Here is a 23,403-nt window from a genome sequence, read left to right as displayed (position 1 = left end):
ACACCCGCCCTCCCACACCCGCCCTCCCACACTCGCCCTCCAACACCCGCCCTCCAACACCCGCCCTCCCACACCCGCCCTCCCACACCCGCCCTCCCACACCCGCCCTCCCACACCCGCCCTCCCACACCTGCGCTCCCACACCTGCGCTCCCACACCCGCCCTCCCACACCCGCCCTCCCACACCCGCCCTCCCACACATGTTCATGTTGTGTATGTCTGTAAAGTCGACAACTGTTTTGTTTAAACAACACTGGATACATGTGCAGTGTGAGGCTACCTACTGGTCGGCTACACCAGCGATTTGCTGTCGGAGTACATAAGAACATAAGAGGAGCACAGCAGCAGGCCTACTGGCCCACACTAGGCAAGTCCTTCTCAAACTTAAACTCACTAACAAAAATATCTGCCCAACCCATGTTTAGTGCTAACCAAGGAAAAAGCTTTGATAACCCTGTTAACTCAAATGCAAGTTCCACTCAAATCCAACCCCCTCTCAATCACTAAATTTGAAGCTACCAAAGGTTTTAGCTTCACTAACCCTACCGGGCAGCCAGTTAAACGCGTCGACAATTCTATTTCTAAACTAATACTTTCCTATAGCCTTTTTTAAATCTAAACTCATCCAAGCCTCCACCTCTCCTTGCCCTGAAATGCGCCACTACGGGTTTACAGCTTCGTGAAATGCAATACACTTTACCTATGGGTAACTTGTGTTCCCTAGTGTAACTCTGATGAAGGTTCAAGTAGCAGTATACAGTGAGTGTGATATAGTTTATTACACTAGTAAACGTTTGTCACCTTTACTGCTCATCACTGACAGTGTGCTGGTTACCTGTCAGTACTTGTGCTTGTACTCGTGTCTGCTAGTACTTGTGTCTGATGATACTTATGTCTGCTAGTACTCGTGTCTGTTGCTACTTGTGTCTGCTACTACTCATATCTCCTAGTACTCTTGTATTCTAGTACTCTTGTGTATTAGTACTCTTGTCTGTTAGTACTCTTGTCTGCTGGTACTCTTGTCTGCTGGTACTTTTGTCTATTACTACTCTTGTCTCCTAGTAATCTTGTCTGTCAGTACTCTTGTCTATTAGTACTCATGTCTCCTGGTACTCTTTTCTATTACTATTCTTGTCTCCTAGTAATCTTGTCTGTTAGTACTCTTGTCTGCTAGTACCCTTGTCTGCTAGTGCTCGTCTATGCTAATACTCTTGTCTGATAGTATGCTTGTCTCCTAGTAATCTTGTCTGCTAATACTCTTGTCTGCTGGCACTCTTGTCTGCTAGTTCTCGTATATGCTAGTACTCGTGTCTACTCCACCTGTCCTTCGTGTGTGCTAGCCACAAGTGTCTGCTGTGGGGTAGTACTCGACACTACCTGCCATACCTCACCCACTACAATAAGTTACCCCATTATGGTAAATATTAACTACGTCACTACGTGGTAATTAACTACGTCACCCGCGAACCTTGGTCAACTCACCTCAGTGATTAAAACACTTCACTCTCTAGTACTGTCCATTTCACTCTCTAGTACTGTCCATTTCACTCTCTAGTACTGTCCATTTCACTCTCTAGTATTATACATTTCACTCTCTAGTACTGTCCACTTCACTCTCTGGTATTGTACACTTCACTAGTACTGTCCACTTCACAATCTAGTATTGTACACCTCACTCTCTAGTAATGTCCATTTCACTCTTTAGTATTGTACTTCACTCTCTAGTACTGCCCACTTTACTCTCTAATACTTTACACTTCACTCTAGTATGGTACACTTCACTCTCTCGTACTGTCCACTTCACTCTCTAGTACTGTACACTTCACTCTTTAGTATTGTACACTTCACTCTAGTACTGTACACTTCACTCTCTAGTATTTTCCACTTCATTCTCTAGTATTGTCCACGTTGTTTTATTGTCCACTTCACTCTAGTACAGTTCACTTTACTCTAGTACAGTCCACTTCACTCCAGTACAGTCCACTTCACTCTAATATAGTCCGGTTCACTCTAGTATAGTCCACTTCACTCTAGTATAGTCCACTTCACTCTAGTATAGTCCACTTCACTCTAGTACAGTTCACTTTACTCTAGTATAGTCCACTTCACTCTACTATAGTCCACTTCACTCTAGTACAGTCCACTTCACTCCAGTACAGTCCACTTCACTCTAATATAGTCCGGTTCACTCTAGTATAGTCCAGTTCACTCTAGTATAGTCCACTTCACTCTAGTATAGTCCACTTTACTCTAGTACAGTTCACTTTACTCTAGTACAGTCCACTTCACTCTAATATAGTCCAGTTCACTCTAGTATAGTCCAGTTCACTCTAGTATAGTCCAGTTCACTCTAGTATAGTCCACTTCACTCTAGTATAGTCCACTTCACACTAGTATAGTCCACTTCACTCTAGTATAGTCCACTTCACTCTAGTATAGTCCACTTCACTCTAGTATAGTCCACTTCACACTAGTATAGTCCACTTCACTCTAGTATAGTCCACTTCACTCTAGTATAGTCCACTTCACTCTAGTATAGTCCACTTCACTCTAGTATAGTCCACTTCACTCTAGTATAGTCCAGTTCACTCTAGTATAGTCCACTTCACTCTAGTATAGTCCACTTCACACTAGTATAGTCCACTTCACTCTAGTATAGTCCACTTCACTCTAGTATAGTCCACTTCACTCTAGTATAGTCCACTTCACACTAGTATAGTCCACTTCACTCTAGTATAGTCCACTTCACTCTAGTATAGTCCACTTCACACTAGTATAGTCCACTTCACACTAGTATAGTCACTTCACTCTGGTATAGTCCACTTCACACTAGTATAGTCCACTTCACTCTAGTATAGTCCACTTCACTCTAGTATAGTCATCTTCACACTAGTATAGTCCACTTCACACTAGTATAGTCACTTCACTCTGGTATAGTCCACTTCACACTAGTATAGTCCACTTCACACTAGTATAGTCCACTTCACACTAGTATAGTCCACTTCACACTAGTATAGTCCACTTCACACTAGTATAGTCACTTCACTCTGGTATAGTCCACTTCACACTAGTATAGTCCACTTCACTCTAGTATAGTCCACTTCACTCTAGTATAGTCCACTTCACACTAGTATAGTCCACTTCACACTAGTATAGTCACTTCACTCTGGTATAGTCCACTTCACACTAGTACAGTCCGCTTCACACTAGTATAGTCCACTTCACTCTAGTATAGTCCACTTCACACTAGTACAGTCCGCTTCACACTAGTATAGTCCACTTCACTCTAGTATAGTCCACTTCACACTAGTACAGTCCGCTTCACACTAGTATAGTCCACTTCACTCTAGTATAGTCCACTTCACACTAGTACAGTCCACTTCACACTAGTAGAGTCCACTTCACACTAGTATAGTCACTTCACTCTGGTATAGTCCACTTCACACTAGTACAGTCCGCTTCACACTAGTATAGTCACTTCACTCTAGTATAGTCCACTTCACACTAGTACAGTCCGCTTCACACTAGTATAGTCAACTTCACTCTAGTATAGTCCACTTCACACTAGTACAGTCCGCCTCACACTAGTATAGTCCACTTCACACTAGTACAGTCCGCTTCACACTAGTATAGTCCACTTCACACTAGTACAGTCCGCTTCACACTAGTATAGTCCACTTCAATCTGGTATAGTCCACTTCACTCTGGTATAGTCCACTTCACACTAGTATAGTCCACTTCACACTAGTACAGTCCGCTTCACACTAGTATAGTCCACTTCACACTAGTACAGTCCGCTTCACACTAGTATAGTCCACTTCACTCTGGTATAGTCCACTTCACACTAGTATAGTCCACTTCACACTAGTACAGTCCGCTTCACACTAGTATAGTCCACTTCACTCTGGTATAGTCCACTTCACTCTGGTATAGTCCACTTCACTCTGGTATAGTCCACTTCACACTAGTATAGTCCAATTCACACTAGTACAGTCCACTTCACACTAGTATAGTCCGCTTCACACTAGTACAGTCCGCTTCACACTAGTATAGTCCACTTCACTCTAGTATAGTCCACTTCACACTAGTACAGTCCGCTTCACACTAGTATAGTCTACTTCACACTAGTACAGTCCGCTTCACACTAGTATAGTCCACTTCACACTAGTACAGTCCGCTTCACACTAGTATAGTCCACTTCACTCTGGTATAGTCCACTTCACTCTGGTATAGTCCACTTCACACTAGTATAGTCCACTTCACACTAGTACAGTCCGCTTCACACTAGTATAGTCCACTTCACACTAGTACAGTCCGCTTCACACTAGTATAGTCCACTTCACTCTGGTATAGTCCACTTCACACTAGTATAGTCCACTTCACACTAGTACAGTCCGCTTCACACTAGTATAGTCCACTTCACTCTGGTATAGTCCACTTCACTCTGGTATAGTCCACTTCACTCTGGTATAGTCCACTTCACACTAGTATAGTCCACTTCACACTAGTACAGTCCGCTTCACACTAGTATAGTCCGCTTCACACTAGTACAGTCCACTTCACTCTGGTATAGTCCATTTCACACTAGTATAGTCCGCTTCACACTAGTACAGTCCGCTTCACACTAGTATAGTCGACGTCACACTAGTACAGTCCGCTTCACACTAGTATAGTCCACTTCACTCTGGTATAGCCCACTTCACTCTGGTATAGTCCACTTCACACTAGTATAGTCCACTTCACTCTGGTATAGTCCACTTCACACTAGTATAGTCCGCTTCACACTAGTACAGTCCGCTTCACACTAGTATAGTCCGCTTCACACTAGTACAGTCCGCTTCACACTAGTATAGTCCGCTTCACACTAGTACAGTCCGCTTCACACTAGTATATTCCGCTTCACACTAGTACAGTCCGCTTCACACTAGTATAGTCCACTTCACACTAGTACAGTCCGCTTCACACTAGTATAGTCCACTTCACACTAGTACAGTCCGCTTCACACTAGTATAGTCCACTTCACTCTAGTATAGTCCACTTCACACTAGTACAGTCCGCTTCACACTAGTATAGTCCACTTCACACTAGTACAGTCCGCTTCACACTAGTATAGTCCACTTCACACTAGTACAGTCCGCTTCACACTAGTATAGTCCACTTCACTCTAGTATAGTCCACTTCACACTAGTACAGTCCGCTTCACACTAGTATAGTCCACTTCACACTAGTACAGTCCGCTTCACACTAGTATAGTCCACTTCACACTAGTACAGTCCGCTTCACACTAGTATAGTCCACTTCACACTAGTACAGTCCACTTCACACTAGTATAGTCCACTTCACACTAGTACAGTCCACTTCACACTAGTATAGTCCACTTCACACTAGTATAGTCCACTTCACACTAGTATAGTCCACTTCACACTAGTATAGTCCACTTCACACTAGTATAGTCCACTTCACACTAGTACAGTCCACTTCACACTAGTATAGTCCACTTCACACTAGTACAGTCCACTTCACACTAGTATAGTCCACTTCACACTAGTACAGTCCGCTTCACACTAGTATAGTCCACTTCACACTAGTATAGTCCACTTCACACTAGTACAGTCCGCTTCACACTAGTATAGTCCACTTCACACTAGTATAGTCCACTTCACACTAGTATAGTCCACTTCACACTAGTATAGTCCACTTCACACTAGTATAGTCACTTCACACTAGTATAGTCACTTCACACTAGTACAGCCCACTTCACACTAGTATAGTCCACTTCACACTAGTATAGTCACTTCACACTAGTATAGTCACTTCACACTAGTACAGTCCACTTCACACTAGTATAGTCCACTTCACACTAGTATAGTATAGTCAGTCCACTTCACACTAGTATAGTCCACTTCACACTAGTACAGTCCGCTTCACACTAGTATAGTCCACTTCACACTAGTATAGTCCACTTCACACTAGTATAGTCCACTTCACACTAGTATAGTCCACTTCACACTAGTATAGTCCACTTCACACTAGTATAGTCCACTTCACACTAGTATAGTCCACTTCACACTAGTATAGTCACTTCACACTAGTATAGTCACTTCACACTAGTACAGTCCACTTCACACTAGTATAGTCCACTTCACACTAGTATAGTCACTTCACACTAGTATAGTCACTTCACACTAGTACAGTCCACTTCACACTAGTATAGTCCACTTCACACTAGTATAGTCACTTCACACTAGTACAGTCCACTTCACACTAGTATAGTCACTTCACTCTGGTATAGTCACTTCACTCTGGTATAGTCACTTCACTCTGGTATAGTCACTTCACTCTGGTATAGTCACTTCACTCTGGTATAGTCACTTCACTCTGGTATAGTCACTTCACTCTGGTATAGTCACTTCACTCTGGTATAGTCCACTTCACTCTGGTATAGTCCACTTCACACTAGTATAGTCCACTTCACACTAGTATAGTCCACTTCACACTAGTATAGTCCACTTCACACTAGTATAGTCCACTTCACACTAGTATAGTCCACTTCACACTAGTATAGTCCACTTCACTCACCAATATTTTACACTTCATAATAATGTTAACTTTACTCAGAATAGTTAATCATTCACTACTCTCTCTTAACACATTTTTCACAAGCACAATCACCACTACACATTACTGCTGCCACTGCCACAATCACCACTACACATTACTGCTGCCACTATCACAATCACCACTACACATTACTGCTGCCACTACCACAATCACCACTACACATTACTGCTGCCACTACCACAATCACCACTACACATTACTGCTGCCACTGCCACAATCACCACTACACTGCCACAATCACCACTACTTACTGCTGCCACTACCACAATCACCACTACACATTACTGCTGCCACTGCCACAATCACCACTACACATTACTGCTGCCACTACCACAATCACCACTACACATTACTGCTGCCACTGCCACAATCACCACTACACATTACTGCTGCCACTACCACAATCACCACTACACATTACTGCTGCCACTGCCACAATCACCACTACACATTACTGCTGCCACTACCACAATCACCACTACACATTACTGCTGCCACTGCCACAATCACCACTACACATTACTGCTGCCACTACCACAATCACCACTACACATTACTGCTGCCACTGCCACAATCACCACTACACATTACTGCTGCCACTGCCACAATCACCACTACACATTACTGCTGCCACTACCACAATCACCACTACACATTACTGCTGCCACTGCCACAATCACCACTACACATTACTGCTGCCACTGCCACCACAATCACCACTACACATTACTGCTGCCACCACTGCCACAATCACCACTACACATTACAGCTACCACTGCCACAATCACCACTACACATTACAGCTACCACTACCACAATCACCACTACACATTACTGTTACCACTACCACAATCACCACTACACATTACAGCTACCACTACCACAATCACCACTACACATTACAGCTACCACTACCACAATCACCACTACACATTACAGCTACCACTACCACAATCACCACTACACATTACTGTTACCACTACCACAATCATCACTACACATTACTGTTACCACTACCACAATCACCACTACACATTATTGCTACAACTACCACAATCACCACTACACATTACAGCTACCACTACCACAATCACCACTACACATTACTGTTACCACTACCACAATCACCACTACACATTATTGCTACCACTGCCACAATCAACACTACACATTATTGCTACCACTACCACAATCACCACTACACATTATTGCTGCCACTACTACCATCACCACTACACATTATTGCTGCCACTACCACAATCACCACTACACCTTATTGCTACCACTACCACAATCACCACTACACATTATTGCTACCACTACCACAATCACCACTACACATTATTGCTACCACTACTACAATCACCACTACACATTATTGCTACCACTACCACAATCACCACTACACATTATTGCTACAACTACCACAATCACCACTACACATTATTGCTACCACTACCACAATCACCGCTACACATTATTGCTACCACTACCACAATCACCACTACACATTATTGCTACCACTACTACAATCACCACTACACATTATTGCTACCACTACCACAATCACCACTACACATTATTGCTACGACTACCACAATCACAATCACCACACTCCACTACTAAAATAAGCGTATTCGTGTGCTTCCTCTCTACCACTATTACCACCGGCCCTCTACCACCACGACTACCACCAGCACAGCACCCGCGCCACCACAACAGTAAAGAAGAGGAGGCTAGAGTGCCACAAGGACGCAGGCACTGGCTGGCACCTGGTGGAAGGAGTATTGTGGCACCCTCCATGACACGAGGCCCTCCAACACCCTCCTGTCAGGCCAAGTACCTGCTAACCCACAACGCTCCGTAAGGGAGGAAACTCGACCAGTTACACACGAGTTTCTCGCCCGTACGGATCGTTCATAGTTAGGCTATTTAAGCGGTCTGATTACAGTAAATTTCAGTCGCTTTATTTTTATTTTTTTTTTACTTAGTTACCCATGAGTCCCCCCTTTAAACCTTCTTTAAAAGGTGGGGGAGGGAGAGGGAGTTGATACTAGTGGAGGGGGAGATAGAGAGAGGAAGAGAAGGTGAGGCAGAGGATAACGATGGAGAGGACGAAGAGGAATAAGAGGATGAGGATGGAGGGGAGGAGGTGGAGGATGGAGGGGAGGAGGAGGATTTAGGGGAGGAGAAGGATGATGATGAAGACGAGGAGAAGGATGAGGATGGAGGGGGAGGAGGATCGAAGAGATGGAAGAGGATTAAGATGGAGGTGGAGGTTCAGGTGGAGGAAGAGGAGGAGGAGGAGGACTGAGAGAGGAGGGTGAGGGTACCATAACATGATGGGGGAGTATACAGGCTTGAGTTACACTGAACCAGGTCATTGTTAGCCAGCTGTCGTATGTAATGCTCTGTACTACCCTCCGCTGGTGATGTACTGCTCTGTACTACCCTCTGCTGGTGATGTACTGCTCTGTACTACCCTCTGCTGGTGATGTACTGCTCTGTACTATCCTCTGCTGGTGATGTACTGCTCTGTACTACCCTCTGCTGGTGATGTAATGCTCTGTACTACCCTCCGCTGGTGATGTACTGCTCTCTACTACCCTCTGCTGGTGATGTACTGCTCTGTACTATCCTCTGCTGGTGATGTACTGCTCTGTACTACCCTCTGCTGGTGCTGTACTCGGTACTATCCTTTACTGGTGATGTACTTCTCTGTACAACCCTCTACTGGTGATGTACTGCTCTGTACTACCCTCTGCTGGTGATGTAATGCTCTGTACTACCCTCTGCTGGGGATGTACTGTACAACACTAGTAGGGGATTTGAGGGCACTTTAATTCTTAAAATGGGGATTAAAGTGAACTCTAGTTTTACTATATATTTATATATATATATGTATATTATATATACATATATATATACTGGTGATATACTATCTGTACTATATTCTATATATATGTACTATATATATATATAGTAGGGGATATATATATATATATATATTCTATATAAATATATATTAAATATATATATTTTATATATATATATATTATATATATATATATATATATATATATATATATATATATATATATATATATATATATATATATATATATATATATATATATATATATATATATATATATATATATATATATATATATAATACACACACTACATATTGCCCTTCTTAACTGCTCACAGCATAGGGCAACAGCGTCAAGATGTGGCACCTCTTGTCCGTATGGAGATGGCATTAGCCTGACACTGGTTGGCACTGACGTGGTATTACCGTGATAGTGGCATGGACGTGGTACTACCGTGACAGTGGCACTGACGTGGTACGGCCGTGACAGGGGCACTGACCTGGTACGGCCGTGACAGTGGCACTGATGGGAGAATTAGCGTGGTCCTGCATGCATTAAAAATTTATTACCATAGAATCGGGTAACTTGACAAGGCACGCTATGGCACCCTGGAAGGTAATCAATGTATGGAACGATAAAGGTCGAGGCAGAGCTTAAGGAGAGTGGAATACACACGAGGCGGTTGGAAGAAAAGGCAGAGGTGAGAATGGCAAGGTGGACGGATTATGCAGCAAAAGGTGCGTTAAGAGAAGACAGGAAAAAAGGAAATGTGTTGAAGGCGAGAGTGGGTAGGATAGGTGGACGATGGAGTAAGTGGCAGGAAGAAAGGCAGGAGAGAGCGAAGACGAAGTAAAAAGGTAGATAGCGGAAGTTGGAGAATGGAGGAGTGGATGGAGTAGGTAGCAAGAAGTGAAAGGAATCAGAGAGAAGGAATAAGTAGATGGTAAAGAGAAAGATGACGGGCTGGGCAGAGAATATTGGAGTGGAAGGAGTAGGAGGAAAGAGATGAGAGAAGAAGGGGTGTGAGATAAGTGGGAGGGATCTCAATGGAAATAAATTATATGATATCACTTTGCTGGTTTATCCTAAGTTAAACCTCAGCAGCTTAGAAATACCTTATGCTTATAATTGCTGGTTTATTCTAGGTTAAACCTGCAAAGCTTACCAACACTGCACACTTATAATTAATTGTTGTTTTATCCTAGGACTTACCTTAAACCATGAGAGCTTAGCAACACTATGCTTATAATTGTTGTTTTCTCCTAGGATAAACCTTCCCATTAAACAATACTGTGTTGTGTTTAACGCAAGCTATTGTACAACCGTCAGTTAAACCTGCAAACGTACTAGAGTGCTTCGTTTTAAAGGTGTTGAACACTGTATCAAGAGTATGCTAGTACTTTAATCTATATGATAGTTACATGACTCAACAGCCTCCAGGAAGAGGACATTTAAATCTCACGATACTGTGATTATGCTATCGTAGTTAAATAGCGGGAATACACGATAGCTATTTTTCTCCTATTATATTCCATTACACAGGATGGGTTTCTTACATCAAGAGATGAAATATCTCAACCTGAGTTGGGAGGTCTCAGTAGTGTCAGCCTGAGCTGGGAGGTCTCAGTAGTGTCAGCCTGAGGTGGGAGGTCTCAGTAGTGTCAGCCTGAGTTGGGAGGTCTCAGTAGTGTCAGCCTGAGTTGGGAGATCTCAGTAGCGTCAGCCTGAGGTGGGAGGTCTCAGTAGTGTCAGCCTGAGGTGGGAGGTCTCAGTAGTGTCAGCCTGAGGTGGGAGGTCTCAGTAGTGTCAGCCTGAGGTGGGAGGTCTCAGTAGTGTCAGCCTGAGTTGGGAGGTCTCAGTAGTGTCAGCCTGAGTTGGGAGGTCTCAGTAGTGTCAGCCTGAGGTGGGAGGTCTCAGTAGTGTCAGCCTGAGGTGGGAGGTCTCAGTAGTGTCAGCCTGAGGTGGGAGGTCTCAGTAGTGTCAGCCTGAGGTGGGAGGTCTCATTAGTGTCAGGCTGAGTTGGGAGGTCTCAGTAGTGTCAGCCTGAGTTGGGAGTTCTCAGTAGGGTCAGCCTGAGGTGGGAGGTCTCAGTAGTGTCAGCCTGAGGTGGGAGGTCTCAGTAGTGTCAGCCTGAGGTGGGAGGTCTCAGTAGTGTCAGCCTGAGGTGGGAGGTCTCAGTAGTGTCAGCCTGAGTTGGGAGGTCTCAGTAGTGTCAGCCTGAGTTGGGAGGTCTCAGTAGTGTCAGCCTGAGGTGGGAGGTCTCAGTAGTGTCAGCCTGAGGTGGGAGGTCTCAGTAGTGTCAGCCTGAGGTGGGAGGTCTCAGTAGTGTCAGCCTGAGGTGGGAGGTCTCAGTAGTGTCAGCCTGAGTTGGGAGGTCTCAGTAGTGTCAGCCTGAGTTGGGAGGTCTCAGTAGCGTCAGCCTGAGGTGGGAGGTCTCAGTAGTGTCAGCCTGAGTTGGGAGGTCTCAGTAGCGTCAGCCTGAGGTGGGAGGTCTCAGTAGTGTCAGCCTGAGTTGGGAGATCTCAGTAGTGTCAGCCTGAGTTGGGAGGTCTCAGTAGTGTCAGCCTGAGTTGGGAGGTCTCAGTAGTGTCAGCCTGAGTTGGGAGGTCTCAGTAGTGTCAGCCTGAGTTGGGAGGTCTCAGTAGCGTCAGCCTGAGGTGGGAGGTCTCAGTAGTGTCAGCCTGAGGTGGGAGGTCTCAGTAGTGTCAGCCTGAGGTGGGAGGTCTCAGTAGTGTCAGCCTGAGTTGGGAGGTCTCAGTAGTGTCAGTGTGAGTTGGGAGGTCTCAGTAGCGTCAGCCTGAGGTGGGAGGTCTCAGTAGCGTCAGCCTGAGGTGGGAGGTCTCAGTAGTGTCAGCCTGAGTTGGGAGGTCTCAGTAGTGTCAGCCTGAGTTGGGAGGTCTCAGTAGCGTCAGCCTGAGGTGGGAGGTCTCAGTAGTGTCAGCCTGAGTTGGGAGGTCTCAGTAGTGTCAGCCTAAGCTGGGAGACTTCAGTAGTGTCAGTCTGAGCTGGGAGACTTCAGCAGCGACAGTCTGAGATGGGAGACTTCAGTAGTGTCAGCCTAAGCTGGGAGACTTCAGTAGTGTCAGCCTAAGCTGGGAGACTTCAGAAGTGTCAGTCTGAGCTGGGAGACTTCAGCAGCGACAGTCTGAGCTGGGAGACTTCAGTAGTGTCAGCCTAAGCTGGGAGACTTCAGTAGTGTCAGCCTGAGCTGGGAGACGTCAGCAGTGTCAGTCTGAGCTGGGAGACTTCAGTAGTGTCAGCCTGAGCTGGGAGACTTCAGTAGTGTCAGTCTGAGTTAGGAGACTTCAGTAGTGTCAGTCTGAGCTGGGAGACTTCCGTAGTGTCATCCTGAGCTGGGAGACTTCAGTAGTGTCAGTCTGAGCTTGGAGACTTCCGTAGTGTCAGCCTAAGCTGGGAGACTTCAGTAGTGTCAGTCTGAGCTGGGAGACTTCAGTAATGTAAGCCTGAGATGGAGACTTCAGTAGTGTCAGCCTGAGCTGGGAGACTTCAGTAGCATCAGCCTGAGATGGAGACTTCAGTAGTGTCAGTCTGAGCTGGGAGACTTCCGTAGTGTCAGCCTGAGCTGGGAGACTTCAGTAGTGTCAGTCTGAGCTTGGAGACTTCCTTAGTGTCAGCCTGAGATGGAGACTTCAGTAGTGTCAGTCTGAGCTTGGAGACTTCCGTAGTGTCAGCCTGAGATGGAGACTTCAGTAGTGTCAGCCTGAGCTGGGAGACTTCAGTAGTGTCAGCCTGAGCTGGGAGACTTCAGTAGAGTCAGTCTGAGCTGGAAGACTTCAGTAGTGTCAGTCTGAGCTGAGAGACTTCAGTAGTGTCAGCTAGAGATGGGAGACTTCAGTAGGGCGATGAGGATATCTTCAAGTATTCAGGAAAGGTTCAGTAGCTACGGCAGCTTCAAAGATTTAGTATTATCAGAGGCGGAGTTACTATCACGGATGTTGCAAGGGCAATGAGTGGGTCAATATGGAGGGAAGTAACTACATTAAAGATGTTGTTGCAAGGGCAATGAGTAGGTCAATATGGAGGGAAGTAACTACATTAAAGATGTTGTTGCAAGGGCAATGAGTAGGTCAATATGGAGGGAAGTAACTACATTAAAGATGTTGTTGCAAGGGCAATGAGTAGGTCAATATGGAGGGAAGTAACTACATTAAAGATGTTGTTGCAAGGGCAATGAGTAGGTCAATATGGAGGGAAGTAACTACATTAAAGATGTTGTTGCAAGGGCAATGAGTATGTCAATATGGAGGGAAGTAACTACATTAAAGATGTTGTTGCAAGGGCAATGAGTAGGTCAATATGGAGGGAAGTAGCTACATTAAAGATGTTGTTGCAAGGGCAATGGGTAGATCAATAAGGAGGGAAGTAACAGCATTAAAGATGTTATTGCAGGGGCAATGAGTGGGTCAATATGGAGGGAAGCAACTACATTACAGATGTTGTTGTAGGGGCAATGAGTGGGTTGATATGGAGAGCAGTAACTACATTAAAGGCGGAGGTCGCGCCGGTATCAGGGGCGTGGCAGCCAATAGATGATCCATGCTGATAGTTTTCAAGGTAAGTGGTGGAGGTGGGTGAATGGGAATAGGAATGGTGGTGGTGTTGCGGGTGAGGGGAAATAGGAGTGGTATCGGTGGTTGTCTTGGTTGGCAGTATTTTTGGTTGGCAGCTGCTTCAGTGGGTGGGTGGTGGTGGTGTATCGGTATCAATCAGGTATGTATATCTAAGTGAAAGACTCATGCTGCTTCTGTCTTTGTTCCAAGGATAGTGAGCAAGTTAGTGAGGGTACCACACCAGCCACGACCAGCTCGCATGGCACGTGTTCTCTTAACAAGCAGCACACTATATGACACTTGTAGATTACACGTAGTCACTTCCGGAGTTCACCGCTTTCCCCCGGGGCCAGGTCCAAGACCAGACGGCCTGGTTGCTTGTCTAATTTATTAAGCTGTTGGTGCCAGATGCCTGCAGGCCAACGTATGCACCTCAGTTCGGCTGATCAGGAACCAATTTGAGGAATTTATCGATTTCCATCTTGAAAACAGTCAGAGATCTCTTGGCAATTTCCTTATGTACAAATGAAGGGTGTTGAAGAGTCGGGGTCCCTTTACACTTATTGAATTCTCTCTTAGCTTACTCATCGCTTCTTTGTTTATCACTGGGGTGCCTTTTTGTTCTTCACCGGAGTTATCTTGCATCATTTTGCCAAGACTCTTGTTCTCCTATGTAGTGATTTCGGTGTGCACATTTCGGACTAATCTTTCCAGAATCTTCCACGCGTAGATTTGATGCATCTTTCTCGTCTACGTTCTCAATTATATTTTTTTTTATCTCTCATCAGAAACACTTGGCTGAACTAATTTAAACATGACCGAACAGGAAAGAATATCCTTATCTATGCCCTCGTTCACCACCAACACGTTGATCCAAGGAATTGGAACTATCTCGATGTCTCCCATTTCCCAGGCGCATTATGACTCTCGAATTTAGTGGTTCCCGTAAATGTGCTGCAACTCCTATCACTATTACTACTACTATTACTACTGCTGCCACTATTACCATTACTAAGAATAATAATAATGTGTGGTGTACCTTTGTTTACATCTGAGTACCTGAAAAACTTCAAAAGGCAGATGAACGAAAAGTCAGCTCCCTCAAGAGACCCAGGAGCTATTGCTCAACCCTCTTAACAGGTCCAGGAGCTGGGGGACTAACACATTCAAGAAGCCCAGGAGCTTCAGCTCAACAGACGAGGCCTAGCAACTTTAGCTCAACACTTTTAAACGGCCAATAAGCTGTAGATCGACACACATAACTGCAACTGGGTCCCGGCATTGCCAAAACACAAATTATTATTTGATAAAATAGATCAAAGTGTGATATAATATAAAAAAAATTATGAAAATATGACAAAATATAAAATGTGAGCAATATCAGAGAACTGGAATTGTAATTTCCCACTGAGTGTAAGACTACTCAACATTATGCAAGTTAAATACACATTTTTTAATAAATTTGACAAACTAATTTACAAAAATGTAAAAAAAATATGATTTTTTTTCTTACGTAAGGTTCGCCAACATTGAAAGTCAGAAGCCAGTATCAGGGACATTCATGTTAGCGCACGGGAATCAAAATTCAAAATCGCTCAATAAAACTTTTAAATCGCCCCAACACAATCAAAAGTTTGTGAAGCTTTATTAAACTTGACAAAGTGGAACTCGCACAGCCCAGTGACAATACGATTCTTCTTTTGAGCAAAGCACACCTGTATTGGAAGTTTGAAGTGGATCAGAAGAGGCATTCTTTGGTTATCGTATGGAAACCAGTAATTCCATAAAATTTTAAAATAAAAAAAAAAAGGGCATATTAACATCTTCAGTCAAAAACAATGTGCAGCTGAACAATGTGCAGCGGCTTATGTCGCTGCACATTGTTAAAGTTTTACAGTTTTTAAAATCAGTTTGACAAATTATCAGTCACAGTTCAATAACAGTTGGAACTTTCCTCTAAATAAGATATAACAGCACTGAATGTTAAAAGTTGATCAGGAGAGGCATTCTAAAGTCATCACACCAAAACTAATATTAAAAAATACTTTATAAAATTGGTAAATGGGTGTCTACACAACCCAATAATCAGCTATGAAAGTTTGAAGCAGATAAGAAGCAGCGTTCTTGAGTTATCACTTTGAAACCTTGGAAGATAAAAAATCGGCAACCAATACAGGTATTCCCTTTCGCCTGTTGACAGGCGGAATCTAGTGCTTGCTTGGTGGACTGCTAGCCCACATGGCCATCACAACCTGGTTGATCACACACTTATCAGAGATATCGATCGAGTTTCTTCTTGAGGATTCCTACACTTGTTCCGACAACGTTTCTGATACCTACTGGCAGAATGCTGAATAGTCTGGGCACACGGATGTGATACAGTGTTCTCTTATTGTGCCCAAAGTGCCTCTGCCCTTCAGTGAGTTTATTTCATATTTCCTCCCATTTCTCTCTCTCGCTCAGGTATATTATTATGACACTGTGTAGGAATATGACCAGGTCCTATGTCTTTCATGTCGTATTACCATAAATCTCTCTCTCCTCCGCTCCAGAGTACATATCAGTAATTTTAGGTATACCTCTCTTCAGCTGCCTCCTTCATATGTTCATCCAGCATCTAACTTTTCTCTTCTTCATTGGAAGGTTCCGACAGTTCGAGCCAGTTCTTCCCCACTGCCGTGCGTGAAAGATAAAAAACCAGTTGCTTCTCGCTCCCTTTTTCTTAACCACTTACAGTCTCATTCTCATGCCGTTGCAGTTTACACTGATGGTTCTAAACCATCTGATGGTGTCGGGTTTGCAGGTGTATTCTGCGAGGACGTTCATCAGACTCAGCTAGCACATTCACTGCTGAACTATGTGTAATTCTCATAGCAAATATCCCAGCTGTTCCAATACTTTGTCGGCTCTGTGCAGGCTATAAAAGATCTTTGTATCTGTTTCAGAGCTGATATCTCCTGCCCTGAATAATAACCTGAACACAGAACAGTACTCTAGGCGATAGAGAGCAATCAATTTGAATATTGTCATCGATGGCAATATTTCACTTAATCTGAAAGGTCTCATTACACTTTCAACATCTGTTTCGTTTTCTCAGCGTTTACCTTAAAATGTTTTCTAAATGACAGATGAGCTGACATTATTTTACACAGGTCCTTCACACGTTCCTTTCCTTCTATTTGGTGGCCTTCCTGTGATCAGTATACCTTGTCACTTTCGAGTTTCTCGTTTTTCCATATCTGAACAATTAGAATTTGTCACCACTGAACTCCATGACATTTTCTACTGCCCACAGGATGACTTTGCTTATTATTCTCTTGCATTTTTCATGGGTCTTCTACTAAGGGGACTTTTATGCTTATTTCAGCACAGCCGGCATATGATGATACGGCGCTATGAGAATAAGAAATAGCAAAGGCGCCAAGACAGTGCCTTGAGGTACTAAACTTATTATATTACTGTTACATTTTGCTTTGTTTACAACTACTATGCATGTTCAGACTTTCAGAAAACTGAATATCCTTTTGCCTACTGTCGCGTTATATCAACCAATCTACATAATTTTATGTACTATCAAACTATCTGCCAAATGCCTTCGCAAAATCCATGTAGATCCATATGCGATTTTTTTTTTATCTTCCCAAGTCTTCGTAATCTTCACATAAATGATTCCGCAACTGTGACAGGCATGTTCTTCCCTCTTTAAATCCATGCTGAGTTGGAATGTACAGTCACGCTTTTCCATAAGGATTGTAGTTTTGTGTCTTTCACCTTTTCAAAGATTTTGACAAAGGGTGATGTTAGTGCTACTGGTCTGCAATAATTTGCCAGCGCTCTACTGCCTCTCTTTGGAAGAGAAGCTATGTCTGTGCTTATTAAGTCCTCCAGTATTTCACCTATATCTAGGCGAGAGCTCAACGTTCTTTATAAACAAGGAACTCCAAGAATCCTGCCGAGGTGCAGCATGCGGGGGAGGGGGGTTATGAGTTTTATTTCTTTAACGAATTAAGTGCCACTCATTATATGAGGGAGCATACCTCTAAGAGAGGAGGGTATTCGACAGTGCCCCTCATCCTGTGAGTGAGCATACCACTATAAGAGCAGGCAAGTATCCTTTAGGAAGAGTGGCCCACTTGCTAGGAAAGAGGCCCCTAACCCCCCATGCAAGAGCCCCACCATTACGTTAGGTATCTCAGCATCGGGGTACAAAAATATTATGGAGAGCGTTTCTTCTCTTTTCTACACTTTACGTTATCTTTCCTCTCTTGGAGTTGCTACATCATCCAGATACATATACAGGTAACCTCAATGTGTCCTTACCACCAACGCATCTACTCGCTTGGTTGGTTGTTTCATTAGGTTTAAATCCTGTCAACTACACGAGAGTCATTAAAACTGCATGTCACATATATAAAGTCAGTCAAATATACTATAATACCCAATACAGATAATGAACTATATATATATATATATATATATATATATATATATATATATATATATATATATATATATATATATATATATATATATGTCGTGCCGAATAGGCAGAACTTCCGATCTTGGCTTAAATAGCAACGCTCATCTTGCCATATAGGACAAGTGAAAATTTGTGTATGCAGTAATTTCGCCAAAATCATTCTGAACCTAACGAAAAAAATTTGTATATATATATATATATATATATATATATATATATATATATATATATATATATATATATATATATATATATATATATATATGCAAGGAATTCGCGAGAGCAGGCGAAATATACACAAACACTGATCTCTGGCCAGAGATCAGCGTTTGTATATATATATATATATATATATATATATATATATATATATATATATATATATATATATATATATATACAAACACTGATCTCTGGCTGAAGGAGACTCGAGCCTACGAACCTTGGCACAAGGTACGCAGTGCTTTACCAAGGTATTGGTCCAGTGTGGGTAGATTGGTAAAGCACTGCGTACCATGTGCCAAGGTTCGGTGGTTCGAGTTTCCTTCAGCCAGAGATCAGTGTTTGTGTATATTTCGCCTGCTCTTGCGAATTCCTTGCATATATATATATATATATATATATATATATATATATATATATATATATATATATACACCGAGAAACATACAGAGGTGATCTCAGTGCGTACATATAAGGAGAGACTCCTCAGGCTATATTAAAAAGCGACTTATTTTCACTCTTCTTACCATTCATCAAACACCATCAAACACCAGTATATGGTAATACAGATATTCACATTCACTTCGCCTTAATTTGTATATCTAGTTAAATCCATCGAATAAAATCTAGACATTTAATGCAATGTTTCCTTTAAATTCACTGCAACTTTTTAAAAACTTGTTGTCTATATTTTCTTTTGCAACTTAAAATAAAATGAAACTACATACAACATATTAATTATATCTATAAAACTAAAAGTGCAAAGTTTGGGGAATATCAACAGGACAAAGTTCTGAAATGTTGAAAAGAAAATTACATAGAACAGTCAACCATAAAGGTCGGGTCTTAAAAATGAACGTCAAGAAAATTCAGTTTTTAAAGGAGGTGAACAGACGGGAGTAAGTGTTCAATTATACCCAGCAGACGACACTATTAACCACCATCAGCTGTGACAAGGAATTAATGAGCCTTTCAGAGGGACGATTTATGGACGTCTTCGTTTGTTTATATGTGCTCTTATTACCTCTCTGCCTTCCTTTTTATACTCCCCTTCTTATCCTTTCCAATCTATCCCCCCCTCAAGGAAGGTTCCTTGATGTTGGTGAGGGGCTCTTGATTTAGGGAATTGGATCTGTGCTCCAGTTCCCCGAATTAAGCCTGAATGCCTTCCACATCCCCCCCCAGGCGCTGTATAATCCTCCGGGTTTAGCGCTTCCCCCTTGATTATAATAATAATCCAATCTATCCTCTCCAGCCTCTCTCTATCTCTCATACCCTACCTCCGTCTCATTCCCCTGTCTCTCTCTTCCCCCCCCCCCTCTCTTTCTCGATCACTAAGTTATCTCTTCATTTGTAGTAATTGTAGTCGATTCTTGGGGACTATCGCCCCCCCCCTCGCCGCCCTATTCCAGCCAGACCTCCTGGTTGATGACCTGATAAATTATGTTGTTGGTGTTAAATGAAAACCGCTCAGGAGCTGACTTGAGAAACTTAGCAAGTTTCTTCGTGAAGGCAGCTTGGGATGTCTTGGTACTTCCCCTTACATATGAAGGGAAAGTACTGAGTCTACGGTTTTTCGTTGTAGTAGTGGTGTATAAATTGACTAATTTGTCCTCCTCACGCTAGCCTCGTAAGTTGCTTTACCATCTGCCTCTACCATGTGCTTTACTATCTTACTGTTTCTCCTTTCCTGTTCCTCTTTTCTCGTTCCATCCCACAAGATTCTAAAACATCTCCCAAGACAGAGCCTCTGCCACAACATCTCCCAAGACAGAAACTCTGCCACAACATCTCCCAATACAGAACCTCTGACACATCTCCCAAGACAGAACCTCTGCCACAATATTTCCCAAGACAGAACCTCTGCCACAACATCTCCCAAGACAGAACCTCAGCCACAACATCTCCCAAGGCAGAACCTCTGCCACATCTCCCAAGACAGAACCTCTGCTGTCGGCATAGTTGGTGATCCTCCTTTACATGTGTTGTATGTAAAGATTAGTTGAGTATCATAATACCATCCATGTGCTTTATATGGAAGCTTCCTAGGCCTGTGACTGTATGACGTCACAGTGTACAGCTTGAGGCAGTGAGACGAGCTGCCTCGCTCTCACTTGGCGTATAGACATCCAGGCAGTAACACGCACGGCAGGCTGGGCCCATCCATTCCTTATCACAGTCTGACAATATATAGTGTTACCATCCAACAAGGTGTTTACCTTCAACCCTCGTATCTCCTTAAGAACCCCTACGACATTTTTGATTGATTCATCATTTTACTGTTGAATTTCCCTATTGCATTGAGAGTAAAGACAACTCACTTTGCCATTCATTCAATTTTAAAGTAAAGTTGAGCAAATTAGATTTGAGTAAAATACATGTTCTCTTGATTTTCAAAGTGTTGTTTATTCAGTTGAGTATTTTCTTGTGTGAGTTTCCTTGCTTACAGTGTGACCTGTCAATTTTTTTTATTTACTTATGCAGAATAGTTAAGCATTTTCTTCCCATTTAAGTTCACTGTGTTGTGTGTTCCTCAGTTACATTTTCCTTTTATTTCTCTATATTCTCGTTTTACATTTTGCAAACATGTCTCAAGTCTTCTCAAGCGATGCCTCAGCAAATGCTGCTAGTACAACCAGTACAACCAATTCGAGTAATCCTGTATCAAATAATAGACACACTCAGACTTCTAGTCTGCGTAATTTCAGTCGTGATCCGTATGATGCTATGCCATTGTTCAATGGTAATCCAGACAACCTAGAAGGTTGGTTTACTGCTGTTCGAGCCAGAGCTAATGCTTCAGTTGATGGTCTTCCATCTGAGAGTTGTTTAATCAGTATCGGAAAGGAGAGTCTAGCCCGTTCTCCAGCCGCCTCACATGTGTTTAACTTAATTCGTATAAAGGACTTTCAAGATCTAACCAGGTGGCAATATTATGAACAGTTAATTTGTAACTATCTTGAACCGGTGCGAGAAACCGATCCTTTTGTCGTTCTCAAAGAATTAGTGTGCACAGCTCCGAGGCCAGAGGAGTCATTAGATGAGTTTGCCCTTCGTCTTAATAACCTAATGTCCTCATTCGTTAAAGCAGGTCAAAATTCCAAGTACCTTAAAGATAACGATAAACCAGCCCTTGAAGGGTTTGCTAAATTAGCAGCATTCGGAGTTATCAAACAACTAATGCCACCGACATCAATGTATGTGTACAATTCAACTCCTCTAAATGCTACTATGGGACCACTCGCAGCTCTCATCCATGTACGAAATTTGTGTCCCGAGGGAACCTTCCCTTATCGAAAGTCTACGCCAACCACTTTGTCTACTCCTGTACTTCCTCTAGTTTGTGTTACTACCAAAACTCCCAACCTTAATCACTCGTGTCCATCATCCAAAGCTAGTGTTAAGAGCCATCATTCCTGTAGCACCCGTAGCATGTGTAGTACCTATAGTCAAAGAACTTGCTACAATTGTGGTTTCCGTGGCCATATTGCAATTAACTGTCCTGATAGTCACCCTAAGAGGCGTCGTACTGATGATGAGTACCAGTCAGATCTTCCCTACTGTACTTATCATAGAATACATGGACATGACACATCTGAGTGCAATGCTCTCTACAACCTGCAATACTCTAGATCTTTCCATGGCCATTCCAACTGCTTAGACAGGAGAGGAAACAGACATCGTGGTTCTCAAACTAACCAGAGCCAGGCTCATTCTTCCAATTCGGGGGAATCCGAGCGCCCCAGTCTACTCGTTCAGTCGTGACAGTAGGTGATAACGAGTACACCATCCCAGTTCAAAATTCCTATGAAGCCTTAGCCAGCCTTGAGAATGACAACCTCGCTGTTGATGCTGCTTCACACGTCTCTGACGTAGAGGAATTTGGGGATGAAGTAGAAAATGCCTTCTCCGATGACAACCCACCCTTCTCTTTGCACATAACTCAAAACGAAACAATAGGTCCTTTGGTACAAGCTTCTATCCATAATGCGCCCGTTCATGTGTTCATGGACTCTGGTGCGCAAGTTAATATCATCAGGTCAAGCTTGTTTAAAGAGAAGCAGTTACGTCGTGTTCTCCTCGTTGAACCAACTACTGTAACCTCCCTTAGTGGAGTAGCTGGTTCCCTTCTGCGTGTCCGAGGTCAGACTTCGCTCACCTTTACTATCCAAGGTAGAGACTTTACTGCTGCTTTTCTTGTTGTCGACCAGATTACTTTCCCTGGTGACCTTCTACTGGGATTTGCTTCCATGCGAGACTTACGCATTGTGCTCGACCCTTACCGATGGCATGCCCAAATTGATGACTTGATCGTTCCATTTTGGGGTTACCAGCTTGGATCAGAAATCTGCCATACTGCCAGAGAGTACGATGTACGGATTAAGTCCTTACAAGCCAATGCATTTTCCAGTAGCGTACCCAAGCGGTCAGGCACTAGTAACTCTGTCACTCCCATCTGTGTTCCACCTACACCTTCAGATATGCAAGATAGTGTATTGCCTCAAGTGTCCGAGGACACTCAGACTGCCTTGAGTGCACAGCCTATCCCTGCAATGACTGCTAGTCCAAGTAGTAGTTTCTCCACAGGGGATGCCTTGTCGGAAAACGATTACTTGAAACTAGTAATGCCATC

At 43.2% G+C, this 23,403-nt stretch overlaps 1 protein-coding gene across 11 annotated transcripts in view; it reads right to left on the bottom strand.

Annotated features, from left to right (window-relative positions):
• Window positions 1-23,403, bottom strand: part of LOC128689952 (uncharacterized) — a 1,227,005-nt gene that overhangs the window by 846,234 nt on the left and 357,368 nt on the right. Inside the window, exon 1 of one of the 11 annotated variants that reach the window (XM_070088627.1) lies at window positions 8,287-8,355. The exons of the other annotated variants lie outside the window; for them this stretch is intronic. The gene's annotated coding sequence lies outside the window, so the exon portion shown is untranslated. Of the gene's footprint in view, window positions 1-8,286; window positions 8,356-23,403 lie in introns of those variants that run through there. 11 annotated transcript variants of the gene reach the window in all.

Source organism: Cherax quadricarinatus, chromosome 25, assembly GCF_038502225.1.
Source record: "Cherax quadricarinatus isolate ZL_2023a chromosome 25, ASM3850222v1, whole genome shotgun sequence".
Lineage (NCBI taxonomy): Eukaryota > Metazoa > Arthropoda > Malacostraca > Decapoda > Parastacidae > Cherax > Cherax quadricarinatus.
The sequence above is the reverse complement of the archived record's forward strand: the minus strand, read 5'-3'. Positions and strand labels throughout refer to the sequence as shown.